The sequence below is a fragment of the Rissa tridactyla genome, chromosome 10, assembly GCF_028500815.1.
Source record: "Rissa tridactyla isolate bRisTri1 chromosome 10, bRisTri1.patW.cur.20221130, whole genome shotgun sequence".
NCBI classification, from domain to species: Eukaryota; Metazoa; Chordata; class Aves; order Charadriiformes; family Laridae; genus Rissa; species Rissa tridactyla.
The window spans coordinates 10476864-10495209 of record NC_071475.1 but is presented as its reverse complement, the minus strand read 5'-3'; the positions used below and the strand labels follow the sequence as shown (position 1 = coordinate 10495209).

The 18346-nt window shown below is 40.6% G+C and overlaps 1 protein-coding gene across 5 annotated transcripts in view; it reads left to right on the top strand.

Annotated features, from left to right (window-relative positions):
- Nucleotides 1-18346, top strand: part of TAFA4 (TAFA chemokine like family member 4) — a 92495-nt gene that overhangs the window by 7880 nt on the left and 66269 nt on the right. The gene's annotated exons all lie outside the window — the stretch shown is intronic.

Here is an 18346-nt window from a genome sequence, read left to right as displayed (position 1 = left end):
AAGTTGCTTTATTCTCTGCTCCAGTAATTTCCTCTAAGACGCGCGTTCATTGTCGTTATGTAGGTGATGTGGTGATATGAGTGATGTTAAACCTGCAGTCACTGGGGATTAATGCATGGGCATGACATCACCGACAGCCAATGAGGTGATGGTTTTGGACATGTACTGACCCAAACTGGCTTCCAAACTGATGTGGCGATCCTGCCATACTCCTAAGGAATAACGCAAGTTTGGACAAACGGAGCGGTTTCCTAGCACGGTTTCATTGTGTTTCTCAGTCTCGTGCCCTCCTCTGGGACAGGTACGGTTCATTAAACAGCCACGTGCATGTGGTTAGTCTGGCTGATCAAAGGTTTCACTTCTTGGGAAGAGGTTATTGAAAATGGACATGTTAGTTCCCTGGTATAGAGAGAGACGATGTGACTGAGCTGGTTGCTGGCAGAATACAAACAGCCACAGAGTTCTCAGCCTCTGTGGCAGGAAAGCTGCCAGAACAAGGGGTTTGAGCACACAGTGGATTTACCTGTAGTAAATTGCTTAGTGCCTGGAGTAGAGCCGCTCACATGAAGGTAGGCACAGACTCCGCGGCAGGGGAGCGATGAGGGAACCCGTGCAGGTGGGTGGATGCTGGTGAGGCAGAAAAATGTGTGTTCCCAGCTGCGCTAATGGCTCCTGCTGCGCTCTCGCCTTCACCCCAGGACCTTGGTGCCTCCATGTTGCCAAGGTCTAGCAGGTTTGAAGCCCTTGGCCTCAGTTCCTGTTACACTGCTGTAGGGTTACTCAGAAACTCAGCTGTCTTGGGTAGCTTTTGCAGACTCACACCAGATGTTGCCAAGCACGGTCTCTGAAATGTGCATTTCTGAGTTCAGGTTGCCTCCTCTCTCGAACGTTTCGTTAACCTTCCTCATTTTGCAGCAGACTCATTCAAGTCCCCCGCAGGTCAGTCAGGGGCTTCCCCGCAGGCTGTGTGCCCCCGCTTTGTGTCACCATCACAAATATTTGCACACAAATCACTTATATTAGCTTAAATATTTTCTGTTTGCCCGAGTCCTTAGTGTTGAATGTAGATTTTTGGGTCCAGATTTCACCCCTGAAGCCTTTCAATATTTTTGTTTGTAATTTAAATATATGTTCAAATATGCCCTCCCTTATCAGTGCTGCTACACTGATAGCCATTTATATTGAGGGAACTACGTAGAATATTAGCGGTATGACTGATGTGCCTCAGAGGTGTGTATGATTCTTACGCCTTCAATGCCAATAAGACATGACAGAATACATCTAATGAATTACCTTTAAATTAGAAAGCAGTAAACAACCCATTATTGGATTAGAGGAATATTAAAATTAGAAGAACGTTACCGTCTTTTGATATCCTGTGGCATATTTTTACTAGCTAGGAAATGACACGGGTTACTGCAGAGAGAGAGAGGGTCTCTAGAGAACTGTAATGATTTTCATCTGTGTGAAATAGATTTATTTTTTTCTAATGCTATTACTATCTTATGTTTAGATGATGCTGTAGCAGATTTCTTTTTTTTTGCCTTCTAGTTTCACATTGATGTTTACTATCATTTTTCTGAGTGACTTCAGTGCTTGTGGAAGGTACAGGTTTGATGTACTCTGATAGCTAAAAGCTTCTAATTATTGAAGAAAAACACAGACAAAATGATACAAGAGGCTTGGTGATAGATTTCAGTCCAATACTGAAGAGCCTTCTGCCTTGCCAGGGTGCAGAGATAGTCTGGGTCCATGCCACTTATTCCATGGCCCCTTTTCTTGGCTGCCTAGAAGGCTGCTCCAGCTCTGGTAATTCTGGGATATGATTTAAATTGCATAAAAAGATTTCTGTTGACTTCACTGAGATTTCTATAATTTCCTAAAAACTAGATTAAATCCACCAGTTCTCCCGGTCGTACACCTCACTTTGCAGGCGTTACCTGGTATCGCCTTCCAGATGTGACTGCCCTGGATTAGATCTGAATTGGCAACCGGATGGTGGTACTTGTGTGGCGCAGCTCCTAATCTCCCCACGCCAATCTTTTATTAATCTAAGGCCAACACCTGCTGTCCTCTCAGGCAAGCTGCCCAATTAAGGACTGGGCTTTGACTGAAAAGGGCAGAATTTGGCCAGTACTCCTCAAGTGTTAGAAAAAATGTACATTTAAGAGATAAACACTAGTATATTTGATGGAAAGCAGTTAATTCTCAGGTTCATCTATAATGAAATTTCTTATAAAATCTGGTTCTTGCAATAACACTTAGCTCTGGCCAATGAAAAATTAAGCCCTTAGTCTACAGCTAAACTTGAATTTGTTGGTGCAAGAAGTGGTTTTGTTGCAATATCAATCTTAAATAGCACTCTAAGTCAAATTTTTTATCCTTTTTAACTCACTATTGATATGAATACGGAGGAACAAGATTCCTTAGAGTGCTAAGCCTCATTCCAGTCTCCTGAGGAAAGTCTTGAGGATACGGTTTTGTCCTGGAGTTTGGAAGCATATTCAGAATAAAGAGCTCTCCTATATATATACATAAACTTTTTATCCAACTTATTGGATTTTGCTTGTCTCACTCTCACAGTTTATGGCCCTGGGACTCCTTGCCCCTTCTCAAGGTCTAGTAGAACTCCCTCAGCATCTCTTTATCCCTTTGAAAAATTTGATAACCGTGATGCAAGCGGTTGTTTTGAAGCCAGTGCCAACCCTGCAGATCAGAAGATCGCAGCATGCTCTCACCTGAGGTTAGGCAGTGCGATCTGAGCTGCTTTGCACGGGCAAAGCATCCTGAATACTTGCAAGCTATGGGGGTTTCTATTGGTCTGTGTCACTGAAGACTCTTTGCTATTTTAAAAAGGCTTATAAGGAGGAACGAAGGACTGAGGATTTCACCAATTTTGCTTTATTTTATACTTTCCAGCAATTATTTCGAAAAGGCTGTGAGCTGAACGCCCAATTTTCTTGGACTTGGTGCAAGTATGCCAGAGTAAAGCTCAAATGAAGGAGTATCAGGTATCTCAAATGGTAGCCTGTTGCTTTTATTGCCCCTTCTGTTGTGTTTCAATTTCAGTTACACTTTACAGGGAACATCTATGGAATAAAAACTCTAGTGGGGTCAGGCCTTTATCTTCAGAGAATATTCCCTTCTGCACAGCATTAGTACAAATTTTCTCCCTCCCTCCTTTAAAATAATAGGTATGTTACTAGTCAGGAGAGATATAACAAGCAAGTATAAATATATTTAAGAGGCAGCACTCCCAGCCGTGATGGTAAAAGTCTGGGTAAAAAACTTATCCCCAACCCTTGAAGCAGAGCTCTTGCCCCTTTCTGTTCTCCAACCAGCCACTCCCAAAGCACTACTTAGTCATGCCATGCATCCTTGTGAACGGAAGGATGCGGTATAACTGGAGTCAGCCTGGCCTTGCTCGTTCTGGAAGCAACTAACCTCTTTAAAAGGAGAGAGCAGGACTTTTTTTGTAGTCTGCAAGAAACTACTAACTAAACTAGAAGCATTTGAGTAATGCCTGGATATGGATAAACTGGTTAATACAAGTTCTTTTAGCTTTTTAAAACAAATTGCAAGTCTCAGGTTCATATTTGCATAATTCAGGTTATTAATTCATGTGTTTACATTTCCTAAACCGTGTGCCAAATTCCCATTTGGCACAAGTTTCCGCGTGCTAACCTGAGTGTAAAGGGGAAAAGAAGAAAACTGAGTTGTTGTAGGCAGCACTGAATGGTTAGTGATTTTTCTTTTCCAAAAAATTAAATGAGCTTCTTTTCTTCTGAGTCATTCCAGTGTCACCTCAGGTATTCGGTGAAAAATTTGTAAATTCTTAATTGATAGGGTACCCAGCCTTTTGTATGTGCATCTCTGGGATTTATATATATTTCAAGTTAATAAAGCTTCCAGCATACATCCTGTGCATGTGTAATTAAGGAGTGGCTGTATTTGATGTCATTTGCTCTGTTATCTAGATTCCAGTTATGGGGGCGATGGTATTTTATGTTGTCATCTGCAAGCAGGGAACGTCCCTGCGTGAATGAATCTGTTTGAAGGACCAGGCTGTGGCTGTCTTAGTCTAGAGAACATAGTTACTCACAGATTTCTTTGCTGCTTCCATTATTCAATGAGAATTATGTGTGTTTATGATAGTCCAATCGGCAAATAGAAGTGCATTGCAGATGTAGATATATTGTGAAGTACAGCGGTTTACATTAATAGGGAGGATTTATCTTGTTGCAATATTGAATTTATGATGCTAAGCTGCGATATTTTCCTGTTTCAAGATGTTATATTGCAGTGAGCTGATATCAGGGTGATAAAATAAATGTTTCTTTTTTAATTTAAGCCACTGTAACATGCTAATAATGTTGGAGACAGGAAGAAAAATGCCTTACTTCAGAAATGAATATAATGCATCCGTATTATGATTTCCTACCAAAATTCATGTAACTTAGACTCCTAAATGAAAATTCTTGTTTTGTTTAATCTCAAAAACAGACGTGGTTGAGATCTTTAATGGAAGTAAGCTTTGGTTACAAGCCATGGGGTTAATATGCCCTACTTAAATTAGTCTTTAAGACTCTCTCTTCCCTATTATTCTGAAAAGGAAATAGAGAATGCTGTAGTTGGTGGTGATGGTCTGGGCACTCAGGCAGCCCACACTCCTTGCTGGTTTCCTTCCAGTTTCCCGGCAAATGCTCAGCAGACTGGGTTACTAGGAAGGAAGGAGGGGTCATCTCTTCCCCTTTGCTTTTATCTCCTCTTCTGGCCATTGCCAGGGACCGTGACAACGCCGGGGCCATGTTCAGGATACCTCATTGCCCTGTTCCTAGAAAATACGATAGAATGTGAAGGACATCTTCGCAATGCCCCACACCTCTCTTCCACTGCCACCTGCGCACTATGAACATCAGGTCCCACAGGGAACCGGGTGAGCCTTCCCCCCACTGCACAAATACGCTCTTGGGTTGTGCCCCATCGAGCACGTAGGGAAGGGGATTCTTGTCAGCCACACTCCTACAGCTGAGCAGAGGGAAGGCTGTTGTGGCTGGTCCGCTCCGAAACCCACGCCACTGCTTTGTCCCCAAGGAAAATGGGGATGCAGCGAGCCAGTGAAGTTAATGTTGGTCAGCTGGTGTTGTTATTATGAGGCTAAACCTTTTCCTCTTTGTACATATGCAGCTGTGCCTCACTCCATGAGTGTTTTACTGATTTCACTGGAATTGGCCTAGTGTGAATACAGGTAGCTGTAAAAGACTGATCCTGACCGTGTGGTGGGCTCGTGTTTTTTGCATTGCCATTTGTACTGAGCGTTGTCAGTTTAATGACTTTGAAGCCCCACGGTTAGAAGTCAAGAGCTATAAAATTTTCCCCAAATACATGTCTGCAGCAGTGAGTGGACTTGCACATAAAACAGGCCATTGAATCTGAAAAAGGGATTAGTAATTCTGTGCAATATAGAAAGACAGTCATATGTGTGTATTCCTGTTACATTCTCAGTCAAACAGTGTCTCAGAACATTTGAACTAATATCTGTTATTTGAAAGAATATAAGAAAGTGTTTGACGTTGGCTTGTTTAGCTGAAAGGTGCTACTGGAGTAACAGTAGAACTGTGGAAATATTTAACAGTTATAGGGTGTATAGGCTTAACTGGGGCTGAAGAGGGAAAAGCAAAATATTTTAGTACTAAATTGTCCCCATATTTTTGGTGTGCTGCTAAAATGATGCATTCTGCTTTTCTTTAATTAGAGATGTGCTTCTGTTCAGGGCAGGAAAAAAAGAACAAAATTTTGTCAGAAAAAGTTACTTTTAAAAACCTGCATCAATTGTCTTAATTTAAGAGAGTATTGGATAAAAAGGATTCTCCCTCCTTTTCTACACCAAGTTGACACGGAGGGATGGATCTGAGGCGAAGCAGAGCAATTTCCGGCAGAATTAGCGTAACCTTCCGCCTGAGAAATGAATAGGTTCATTTGGTTCATTAACTGTTAGAAATTAATTGGTATTGAGCTTATCCACATACTTAATGGCATTTCCCTCCAGAACATTTCCTTCCTGTAGATGTTTCTAATGTATTTTTGTGAGATATATATCAGTTTAACAATAGAATAGACATAGAAGCCCTAAATCTTTAAGAATAATTACTGTTTATAACTCTGGAAAAGGTGCAGCAACTTTAAATACGGTTACTTACTTTGCCAGTGTGCATCATTTCCCTACGACATGCTTCTGGATGTGCTTGCTCTCTCCTTGCACCCCAGACGGAGATGAGCTGTGCTGTTGGGTGGATGCACAGGTAGCTGTGTTTACCCGGTGTCTTCACAGCTGTCTATAGAAATGAGAAAGAAATCAGATACTTTCAGCAAACCTTTTGGTTTTCACATGTGTTACACATTCTTCTTGAACAGAATCTGCAGCCCTGAATAAACTATTGCTGTTAAATCTTGCTTAGAAATGTAGTGGATACAGGCAGCTATTTGTAATTAGCATATTTGGAATATATATAATTGTATTATAGCTGAAAACTTCATACACCTTCTGTGTTTTCCTCATCTAAGAAGAAAAATAAAGACTGAATAAAGCCAAACTGGTCTTGTTTTAAACGCCTTTTTCTACAGAAGTAACATCTTCTGTTACAGTTAATGAGCATTGTTGTCTTTTGTTTAAATTCTTTGTTACAGAGGCTTAGAGCAAGAGGGCTTTAATAATAAAAAGGCCTTCTTCTCTGGAATGTCTGTCTGATAATAGCCTGTAAGATTTAAGAATAATACTGTAAAATAATTGGTTTTCAAATGAATAATTGTGTATAACTAATTGGAGGGCAAATGGAAAATCTGCATCCTCCAAACAAATGTAGTGTGTCTCTTTAAATATCCAAACAAATTCTCCTTCTATTTTTCCCACCCTCAAGATGAAAAATAATATCAAATCTCATTCAGGTTGTACTTAAATATGACCAAACTGATAATTAGATTATTATAGAGAAGGGCAGGATAGCTGGAGGATATGTACAAGGTGCATTAGTCCCGCAAATAGACGCTGATTTACTTATTGATAGTAGAGACACGTTTTAGTCACTTTATAGAATTAACAATTGATCAGCTTGTTAGGTTCTAGTCCTTCATAAGCACAGCATGTTTATTCATTATTGTCATTACATAGTGCAAGCGGCTGAGGTCATGTTCAGTAAGGCAAAATCTAAAAATATTTAAACTTGCTTAAATATAACTTTTGCAACAGGCAGTTTTTGAGCATGCACTGATTCTCACTTTTCAGAAATAAATATAACTTATACCTGTCTGGTTAATTGGCATTTCATTTACGTTTTTCAGAACCGTCAGGGTATTTGTTTTCCAAATGCCAGTGATTCAGGCTTGTAAAAGTGTAATAAGATGGGCAACATAAAAGCATTACTTTCAAATTGCCTCGGTCACTGTAAATATATATCGATATATAGTACTGCAACTGATAAACTAAACGCGCTGCTGCAGGAGAATGGAAAGATGTTATTCCAATAAATATATTCATGATTGTTTGTTACTAAGCGTAAGTTATATTTTCTAAATCAGCATTGACTTAAGCTTGAGCAAGCTCGATAGCAAAAATTCCCACAGAGGCTTCTCCTGCTACATATGACTAATATATTAAAGAAGATAAATAGTCATTTTTAAAATTTATTACACAGTAGGATTGAACACAAGAGGAAACCATTTTACAAATCTGAAAGTTAAGGTCACCCTGAGAAGAAAAGGACACTTAAGATGACTAGAAAAAGTCTGCTTCCTCAAGAAATTGAGATTCAAAGTTTACTCTTTTCATGGTGTCTTTTATAAAGCTTTACAATCCCAAGTGTAAAACCAGAGTCTGTTTTGATGTGCAAATATTTCCAAACTGTGTAGTGGATAGCTGTTTAGACACTCGCATCTAACCAGTGCCGCAGATTAACTTCCAGTCTCATTCATTACAGACTGTGAAGTTTTTTGATAGTGTTTTTTATAATATAATTCAGTATTAGGAATGAACTCTCTAAAACATTTCATTGAACTTTTCTAATAGTTTTTAATAGTTTTCTCACTTTTCCTTTTCTATTTAAAAGCTTTTTTTTAAAAAAAATCCATTACGTATATTTTAGTCATACTGAACACCCTTAAGCTTTTGGTTCATAATTCAGACTTCTAGGAGTATGAAAATGTGCTCAATAGTATTTTCTTAGGGCTTGTTAATAAAGTTAATGAATTATTTTTCTATTAGACTGTCTTATCTTAGCTAATACTGCTCGCTTGTTTGAGCTGTAGCAAATCAGGACAACATTGATTTTCTTTAAGAGATGAATAATGAAAGATCTACATTTTTAAATATGTAGATAAAGATAAGTGACTTAATTAAAAAATTATCAGTGGAAGGTAGTAAGATTAATTACCTGTTTTAATTTGTTGTATATGTCAATATGCTGTAACATAACCTGGACTATTACATAAAACCAACTTATGATATCCTTTTCTTTAATTTTTAGTGTGATTTCATAGCGTCTTCAGATGCTTATTCTTTTGAAAATTGCTTAAATTCTTGGAACTATCTACCCCAACTTCAGCTTAGGTAGGCCGTGACCCTGCGGATGTTTAATGCCCAGTGCAATGCAGCCTGATGAAAATAGTGCTGCTCTGATCAATAGCAATGTTTGCAGGTGTTGCCTTCGGTGGTGGAAGTCAGGTTATGGGCCTGATTGTTCTTCCACTGACTGGCAAATTCTGCTCTTTTATCACATGTGCTATGAATACCAGGGCTGGCAAAATTCCAGGCTAAATTGCTTGCTATTTTTTTTTACTAGCTTTACAAATTATACATGATGAAAAAGGGACATCTCGGGGCCTCTGTCTTTCATCCAGTGTTGCTTTTGGTATCGTGTAGCTCTCTCAGAGTACACAATGTAGAGGAGGAGCTGTTAGGAGGAGCTGCTCTATGAAGACATGGTAGTTGATCTTATCAAAGGAGGAGATAAACAGCCTTCTGCTGGAAGGGCTGCTCTCTGTCGCAAACTGGTTTGGGTTTTTTTTGGTCTCACGTAACAGAGAAAGCACCCACACAAGTTCCACTGGTGGATTCCCTGGTGGGAATAATTCTGTGTATAGTACTGTGCTTTCAATAAGAGTTTCACAATTCTCATGCTTAAATTTTAAGTGACTCCCAAGTCATGCTGGTTTTCAAGCTTCAAGATCCTGTTTTTCAGAATATATTTTCTCAGATCTCAGTGCAGCTACAAATACATCGTTTGACAAGCATGGCTGAGCTTCTGGTTCAGGTCTTTGGGTCACTGCCTTTCTGTTGCAAATGCATTGTCCAACGGTTGTTTTGAAGGTTTGTTATTCCTATCTTTTCTAGACATCTCTGTTAGCTTTCTAGGGTAAGACAACAGCTGGTTCATAAAGATTTTTGGAGTTTGCCTTCTCCTAATGCTAAATTCATGGCTGTCCTGTTTGAAGTAATTCAGGTGGGTGATGGGAAAGAGGGGTATGTTGTAAGTAGGCTATTCTTATAATGGGAAGGGACTGGAGAGACACTTTATAAAACCTGTGGGTAAAGTATTGGTTGGTAGATAGGACATGAGCCGAGAAGTCTGTTAGGGTGTCTCTGTAGAGCTTCCATGGGTCGGTTTGACAACTTGTGCAGGCAGATTTTACTCTTTGAGATTCTACCCAGCAACACCCAGACAAACTGCAAAGCATTGAGGGTAGACTGGTGCTTCAGGCTTTACTTTGTTTTATCTTTGTTTTATTCATTTTGTCTTGCTTCAGCTTTTGATTAAACATAATACTTGTGTCAATGAAATGAGTAGCAAACACCTGCCACATTATGGATTTTGCTACGTTAGAAGTAACGAATGGGAGCCAGTGTTCCTCTTTCAGAAGAGGAAGACTGCCAGAATCAAAGATGTAAATAAGAGCCAAGGAAAATTAATTGCAAACTTGTCAAGTCTGGTCTGTCTGTATTTTTATTACATGCTGCTCAGCAGATCTTTCTTAGAGATGTTTAAAAAATAAAATCCTGCTCCTTGTGTGAATTTAGCTGAAACTTACTCAGTCACAGCAGAGATACCGTTACTGGTCTTCTGTGCCAGCGGAGCAACCTCTGGATTTTTGCTTTCACTCTGAAATAGTTTTGCTCAACACTGTACAACACACAGACAGGATATGGCTGTGGTTTTGTGCTTTGGGACATGAGTCTCAGGACACAGGGTGGCCAGATGTCTCTGGTGGAAGAAAACTTCAAGTGGTCTCAGAAAACCTAAAGCCGTGTCTAGACTGTTGCACTGGAGCTTAAGCCAAGCTTGAGCACCATATTCAGAGAGCTCTGCTAACTTCCAAGCAATGCTAAACCCAGCCTGGTGTGTCTTCTCAGTTCAACACTGCTGCTTCTAGCCCGAATGCTGACAAATAGCATGCGGGTGTTAGCTTTTAGTGTGATGGCCAGACTGCTCGTGATCTCTCCCCACACTTCTGGGTCTCTGCTGGAAGAGGATGCGCTGTCGTTGAATGATCTATTTGACCATACATCCTCCTGAGTGAAGAACAGGAAGCTTCAGAAAGTAATACTTTCCAGTTAGGGTGAGTATCATAGGAACATTCCATTATTAAATTAGAAATTTTTCATATTCTTGAAGACCAGATGTTGATTCCTTCAGGTTAAAAAGGCAATAGATTATTTATGCAATACTGCTATTCTCGGGTAATAAGTTGGATGGTGCTATTGCAAGCAGAGAAATAATTAGGAATCCTTGTACAATGGAGTAGTTAAGTTAAAAAGGACAAAATCATGGTTTAAGAAACCAACTGTCTTTGGCTGGAGTGCAAAAGTAACTTACAATAATAAACCACACCCTCCAATGGCCATTTATTCTGTTTTACGCAGTAGTGTCAGTATACCGAACAAGTTATGCCATCTTCCTGACGTATAGATGCTATAAAGCACTTCATACTCACAAATACCTCCTCAAAATCGTACAATTTGAATGAAGCTGAACAGATAAATGCCCAAATCCTATTTGCTTAAAGCCATCGGCTTAGAAAAAGAAAAAAAGGACCAAGAGGGTAAAATAAGGGTGGTTGCGTGTTCTGAAAAATGTCCTTTGGGTGCTTACCGAACTGTATCTGTGAGCACAGAAAGGAATTTTGACCATGCCCGCGGATTTTAGGGGAGCATAGAGGTGGGCAGGACTTCATCCCTGGTTTAAAAACATGCGTTAGACTAAACTGTCAGGAAATAGCTGTGTGAAAAAAAGTGAGGCTTGCCTGAAAATAGTGCAAGGCACAGCTCTAAATTAAAAGTCTGTATCTGTATTTTTGGATGCAGTGGTACCCTCAGGTGAGTTCAGTTACCTGCAGCCTCTCTTGCTAATCTTGGCCAAAACACTTGTCATTTGCGAGGAAAGGATTTCACTTGGAGAGGGGAAAATATAAATCTAGTAAGTGATTTTCCATTTCCTTTTTTTTTTTTTTTTTAATTAGTGTTGCTGTTTTGCATTTAATTAGTGGCCAGTATTAAAGTAAAAGGCCTAACAAATTCCTGCTACGGTCCTTGAGATGTAGCACATTTTTAATAACAGCAGTTTTTAATCTAAAACAGACCTGTGACTGTCTTTGCTAACGGCCTTTCTGTTTGTGTGGCTGTCTTGCCTATTGCCAGGCTATGAAAACGCTTTGTGTGATAACCCTAGAATTTGAATCAATGATGCAACCACTCCATAGGCCTCTTTAAAAATGTATCTCACAGTGCAGGAAACTCAGATGGGAACAGTTAAAGTGAGAGAGTTTCACTTTTGTGTTCCAGTTCATCAATCTTTAAAGAGACACTAGTAGGTCAAATGGGTCTAACACTGATCGATTTACAAGAAGAATCCCTTTTTAAAGTGAATCACAATTCATCTCCAATGGGCAGTTGAAAAAATAAAATAAAAAGATACAGCCACTGGGGTCCTGGTGGGGGAGTACTTAATTAGCTCAGCCCCTCACACACTCTTTAGTTAGTCGCCCCTTAGAATCCATAATCCAGTCTGATCTGGTTTTTACAGTCCTTTACATTTTTGTTCAGTTAGCTCTTACTGGATCTGAGTACGTGTATTTGACTAATGCCTACCATCGAGAGGGGCATCCCTTCTTGACTTTGAGGACAGCTTCCCTGCAATGTGATAGAACAAAGCACGTCTGTCCCCGAGTCTTCTTACCAAAGGCTGCTTGCTAATTAACTGCACCTTAGGAGTACACATAGGACATTGCCTGGTCACCACCCCGAAAGGCAAGTATCTGTTGAACAGCAGTTCAACAACAGCACAAACCAGCAGTTGTCTCAGGATCTAGCGAAGTGCTCGTGATTGATCTTGTTTTCCTGTAAGGATGACCGCATTTGAGCTACAAGCAGCGTGCTGGTAAAGGTGTACGTGGCAACAGGATGGAAGGAAATGAGGCACATTGAGGGAATATTTTCATGGGATTGTTGGTGGGGAAAGCTACTGGAAAGTTGTATGTGAGATGGAGGGACTCTGTTTAGTTATGTTGCCTATCTGAAATCACAGAAAGGTAGTATCTGCTGAGACATTTCATACCTGTTGCTAACTCTAATATGATTGAAATTTGGAGGTTGCTTTTTTTATTGCAGTGAAGTTTGAGTACCGTTTCCCTCAGGACAGTATTCAGAGTTCATCTACTCAAAAATGGAAGAAAGGTGTATTGTGGGGATCTGAAAGACAAGATTCCACAAATAGTCAGAGATCAGAGAAATGGAAGACTCCTGCAATATATTTCCTTTTAAAAAAAAAAAAAATCAGCAGAAATAACTGAGTGTCTGCCCAAGGTGGCTGAAAATATTGGTTCTTATTCAGATGCCAATATCCACAACATCATACAAGCTCAGGAAGTGCAATCCACAGAAAGAGCAATTGCAGCTACTTGCTTTAGCTCTGCCATTGTGAACATGACTGCAGACAACTTTTTTTGGGGGGAGGTGAGGGGAAGCCAACTGCCAGTATGGGACTAAACCTGGAGGTGGGAAAATCTTCAGAGGGAGATTTGGAAGGGGGAGAGCAGGGCAGTGCTGGCTGTGACAAGGTGGGCTCAAGGAAGGCTTTGGGTGACTATCTGTGGGAGCCTTTGTGGAAAAATATTAAGTATGGTTCAGTATTTTCTATTTTGTTTCCCTACCTCTCTGGCAAACAGTATCTCATTGTTTAAACGAATGAATGGAATGTGCCACCAAGTTAACTTTTTTTTCTGTGAATCTTGAGATTTTTTTTCATAAAGTCCCAGTTTTCTGGATGAAAATAATTGAAGGAGATTTTTCTTTTCTGTTTTCTAATTATTTTTGAGAGTTAATAGCTCTCTAGTGGTGATGAGAAGCTGATTAAAAGCTGATTGTTGTCTACCCTGAAAATAAACAAACAATCAACAATTTATTACTTTCAACAGATCTCGCATCTTTCAGGCAGTTGTAATTGTCTTCAAGTGAGGTAGGAAAAGTGGGGGGATCTCATACTTCATTTCCAACCCTGAGCATTTCAAAACATAATCAAAATTATGCTGCTTACCCTCCCCTCAGCTCCTCCCATCAATCATGCACATGGTTATGTGATCATGAAGCAGCTTGTGCAGGAATGAAGGGGCAACAGAAAAACAAAAATCCATCCCAGGCAGATTGGGAACTGAAAGGCTAAAGCACAGCCTTCTCTGAACTTTGTGAAAAAGACTTTTTTTTTTTTTAAATGAATGAAGAAGATGGTTCCTAGCTTTAGCCATGAAAAGGACATGCTGTTACTTATTCAAAGCAGTGGTCTTACTTCAGACACACCAACTGACTGAGCCTCCTGTATGGAAACGTGCTGTTACTTCAGCTGCGAAGGAGGATCCTCTGACAATTCAGGTGCTTAGGGGGAAATACCATGCTAACACCTTCTTCACTGTTTCTGAGGAGCAGTTATCAGCTTGTTGGGGCTGCTGCTGTGCTGTCTTGGTAGTGCAGTGACAGGAAGGCATCTAGGACTGTTCTCCTTACCAATCCCTCAGCACTTTTTGGTGTTTGCTCCATTTTCGTTGCAACAGTAGCTCTATCTGGCTTCCTCATGCCTGTGAAATGATGAAACCAGCAGCCAGCAGATGATTAACCTGCTCTAAACAGGGACACCTTTTTTCACTGTTGATCAATATATAACTCAAGTGAGGTGTCTTTCCCAGAGGAGGCAGGGAGAGATGCTGGGCAAGCAAGAAACAGAAAGCGCTGAGAAGGGACAGCGAAGGCGGCCTGAAGGATTGGGCTGGAAGAGGAAAGGGTGAAAGGAAGAAGGAAATTCCTTCTGGAGGTGAGAAGGCAAAACGTAATTTATGGGACTTATGAAATTCTCTTGTATCAGGGCATGCAGTAGCTGGTACTGCTGGAAATTAAAATACCTGAAAATGAGTGTTACCTTACGCATTCATATTGGAATTTGGAATTTTTCTGCTTAGAAGGAGAAAGATATAGGCCTTCAGGAGAGAGACAGAGTCACTCCATGTACATGTCAGTGGTCTGCCGGGGCAACCAAACCAGCTGGGGCGTGCTGCTTACACATCACAAATGATAGATCTTTCTGAAGTCCGTCCGCTTTTTAAATTTGCTTTTTCTTCTGGCAACATAATATTGATTCCAGGGCCACAGGACCAATGGCTCAGGAGATAATTAACAGATATATCTATCTGCTAATTTTTCTTCTTGACTCAGTAGTAGGCTGCTGTCAGGAATTAGAAAACATTATAAGACTCCTGGTATCTGAAGAGCACAATATCAAACAGTGTATAGTTACAGGCTCACCCAAGTCTCAAACTCAATGAGCTAAACCCAGCTGTGCTGTGCCCACACTGTGACTGTGGTGCTCCAGTTAGATCCAAACAGGCAGATACTTCTCCATGGTACAACGTTGAGCAGAGGTCAGAGTTCAGGACTCAAGACCAATGCCGTCAGTGTTGGAATAGGAATTCAGTTATCCGTAGCTCAGACAGTGCTGTGTACAGTGTGCACTCCGTGTGATGGTCAGTACTTCCATTCAGCGTGATGTTGCCAAACCACAGAAAAGCAAATACAACTTTGAGATTGCTTCTGAATATGCTTTTTCTTTTTTTTTTCCTTTAACTAAGAGCAAGACTGAGCAAGGTTGGGTGCTTGTTTGAAGTGAAATTTTTTATTGACCCAACTCCAAGTCTTCATGCCATACAAATGCTTTGCTAGCTTATTAGCAGTATTTTACCTCTGTCATTCAATTACAGAAAATGAGGAATGATATTACCCTCCCCCCCTTTTTTTTTTAATAAAATTTTTTAGTAACAGTTCCTGAACTGATGGGTCAGGAACCCGCTTCTGGAATTTTCCTATTCAGCAGAGCAATGATTTTTTTTTTAAATAACTTGAGGAGCAGGCTCCAATAAGCAAACAATGTTTTCTAACACTGAATAAAAAGCTTGTCCCATAGCATGAAAGTCAAGCGACAAAACAAGGTCACGAATTTGGGTTACAGCTTTTTGGTCTGTGCCTCTCCTGCAAAGAAGTTTTGTTCTTTGCCACAAGAGATTCTGTATGCTAGGGGCAGAATTTTCAGCCAATTCCAAGCCGACTGTGCTATCTTTGTACAAAAATGGGAATATCTAAAATGTTACCTTTCAGTTTGCTAGTAGTTGTCCTACGTACTACCCCGGGACTGGCAGAGAGAACAGAGACAGCACACCACAAGATATTTTGCTATTGGCATATGTAGTTGATAAGACAGGTGCTAAAAAATGTGCGTTCAGCCCATAATTACACTTCTGGTAATTTAATGCTGTATTTATGAAATGCTTTTCATTATGATCTTTTAACAATTAGTTAATGAGTCCCAAGTGGAACAATTATCCCATATACCCAGACAGTTGGGATTCTTCATCAGCCAATGTGCATCCACTGCTCATAAAGCATGTTTGTGTTCTAAAAGCAAACCCAGCTATTCTGGGCTTTCCTCTTGGCGCGTTTCATAAATTGAAACAGAAGCAAAGACCAGACTACATTGGTGACAGAAATGGACAGACCCTGTTGAAATTAGAGCCTAATACAGTTTAAGGAAGCAAGAGTGGACATGCTGTAACCATTTACTGTAAATGAGGTGTTTTGGGGAATAACAAGAGAATACAGTATCCTAACGCAGCAGAATCAGAAAGAAGAAAATTTGGTTGCATAAGGATGCTCAGAAGCACCAGAAAGATATCTAAATATAACACAAGCTGACCCTGTCTGCATGAAAAAAAAAAGTGTAGGAGGCATTTTCAGTTTCTTTCTGCCACAGTTTTCTCCACTAACCTCTGACTTGATGACTGTCTGTGCTCAGGGTATTGAGGATGACACTGTGAACAGTGACTATTTACCTTGCATTTATATTCCAGTGCTTTTGTTACTCCAAGGCATAATGGAGATGTAGTCCTGCTACAGACCTCAAGCAAACATGTAATCCAACCCTATGGATGGAGAAGGGAGCCTTGACCATCCCGTGGTGTTCAGCCAATTTAAAAAACCCTCCATCGAAGCAGGCTCCATCAGTTTTTTGAGCAGCTTGTGCCACTAGTTTCCCACACTTAGACACAGAGAATTTCTCCTTGTACGCACACCAGATTACCTCTGCGGGACACTTAATTTATTTTTATGCTATTTGTAGTAGCTTCAGAGAACTGCTTCTTTAAATGGTGCCCTTTTTTTAAAGCAAACCTCTTCAAGGAGTCAGTTTGCATCTCCAATAAACTCTCTTTTCTTGACTAAACAAACACAGCTACTTCAACCTTTCTTTACTGCTTGCACTTGCTGAATCTCTTAATTTTCATGTAAATTCTTTGGGATTGCCTCGTTCTTAATTTGAATTGTCACCCATAGTCAGTGATCATCCGCTTCTTGCAAGTGAGCCCTGGGCTGGCTACCTGGCACCCAGAGCAGATCTGGGACCCCCAGTGCATTATGCAGAGGCACAAACTGCCGTGAGGCTCCCTCCATCCTTTCCCTCCCTTCCCCAGGCGATCTCTGCAAAATAACCTAGCAGCTCACCTGGGTCCCTGGTGAGTGGGAAGAAAGGTGAGTGACCTGCTCTTTAGCAGCTCAGTTATCTTTTCGTTCCATGGGAGGAGTTAAATTCCTCCATCAATTCAGGGTATAGAAAACAGTGTCTTACTGCTCGAGAGAATCTGTGCAACAACTTCAATGCTTTGCAGGTAAACTTTACAGTAGGGGAAAGTGTGCATTTGCCTTGTTTGAAACATGCTACTGAAGAGAATTCCTTCAAAGATGGTTCTCTCCATGTTTTATGGCGTGCTGCCCGCTTTACGTGAGTACTACTCTGCTTCTGGGAGGTCAGTTGGTGCTGGAGCGGGGCACTGTCTCCGCTCTGCCTCCTCTTTGAACAGGGTTGAAGCAATTCCTGTGCTTCGTTGAACACAGCGCCTGCAAGTCTGCCCATCTCTTAAGTAGGCCATACACCAGGGGGTGGGGAAGACTTTGAGCTGTAGTGAGGGACTGAAAGAACCTGGATAATCACAATGAAAAATTCTCTCTGATAAATGTAGTTGAAAGAGTTGAAATGCTGGGCTGTAATGAGGAGATACCCTGTGTTGGCTGTCCAAGTTGGGAAGTCTGTGCAACCTTAAAAATGAAACCTTGATGACAATTCTTACCTCTTCAGGCATTTACTTTGGCAGAAGGGTTCTTTGTGGGATGATGATGAATAATAAATAATGCTGTACGGAAGAAAGCGTCTATTCTGACTCTACTGCTAGAATAGCTGTACTTTACTCTCTGGGCAGTCCTATTGGTCTGGGTGGAATTCTTCCTGGAGGGAAGATGTGGACTTGTTTTGAGTTGAGCGAGCAGGTTCTAAAACATTTTCCTAAAAATTAATTTTTCTAAATGAGATTCTATTTAATTTAGGTGATCCTCTCATACACAGCGACTATACTTTTGAACTGCAAGTGATCAGTTATTTATGCCAGCATAATTCATATGCTTCATTAGCAAGACTACTTCTTCTTGCCACGTAAATACCCTTTAAAGCTGTGGGTTCTGGTGACCACAGGTCCCCAGAATATACACTGGAGTTAGTGTATATGAAGAAGGTACTGTCCCCTTGCCTGGAGGGGACCTGAACTAGCCCCTGTAGTTTGCATTGCATCAGGTTCTGAGTGGACACCTTACTTGTTCTGCCCCAGGAGAGGAGGCAACAGCTTTGATTTCAAATTCCTCCTTACACTGTGCGAAATTGAGATCTTCTGGCAGTCTTTTACTTCTCACTTTCAGTCCCTTGCTTGAATTTGTTTTCTG